This window comes from Octopus bimaculoides, chromosome 3 (assembly GCF_001194135.2).
Source record: "Octopus bimaculoides isolate UCB-OBI-ISO-001 chromosome 3, ASM119413v2, whole genome shotgun sequence".
NCBI lineage: Eukaryota > Metazoa > Mollusca > Cephalopoda > Octopoda > Octopodidae > Octopus > Octopus bimaculoides.
In genome coordinates, this window is record NC_068983.1 from 84,019,541 (window position 1) to 84,020,557 (window position 1,017).

Sequence of the window (1,017 nt, forward strand, 5' to 3'; positions counted from 1 at the left end):
TATATATATATATATATATATATATATATATATATATATGTATGTATGTATGTATATATATGTATATATATATATATATTTGTGGGGGGAGGAGAGGGAGGGATGTATATATATGTGAGTGTGTACATATGTGTTTTTATCAAAATGTTTATATAATATATATAGATATAGTTATAGATATACATGTACATATATACAAACGATATATGTTTGTATATATACTCATGCATACATACATACATTCATACATACATACATATATACATACATACATATGTGCATACATACATACATACATACATACATACATACATACATACATACATACATACATACATACATACATAATTATATTTGATACTTATATTGCATCTGTCTTGTGTACAACAGACCCAAGGTTCAATTTCCAAAGATGACTATCTGTGGTTTTCAAAGTAAGGGAATTTTTACTAATATGATAAAGTACCCTGGGTGAACTCAGATATGAGTGCACCATCCTCCAGGCAAAACATCCTACAAGTTGAGAATAACACACTCTGCCTTCAAACATGAATATTTTTTAATTCACAGGTATTTTAAGTAAGAATATATTTAACTAAGAATATTTTAACTACGAATATCTTAACTAAGAATATCTCTCATTCTATATGAATGCACACTACACATGTACATGTAAACACACATGCATTCACACATATGAACATATACACACTTATATTTGTTGGGGAAAGAAAGTTATATATACATACATATGTATATACATACAAACAGACATATATGTATACATACATATATATATATGGGAGAATATACAAAAAATAACAACAGACGAGGACAGGTGGTGTAAATAACAAAAGTATATATTAGTATGACGCTCGGGAATACGGAAAGTCTTTGACGTTTCGAGCTACGCTCTTCAACAGAAAGAATACGGAGACAAGGAGAAAAACACGGAGAAAAAAAATTGAATAGTGTTCAGTCAACGGTCAATCATATATATATATATATATATATATA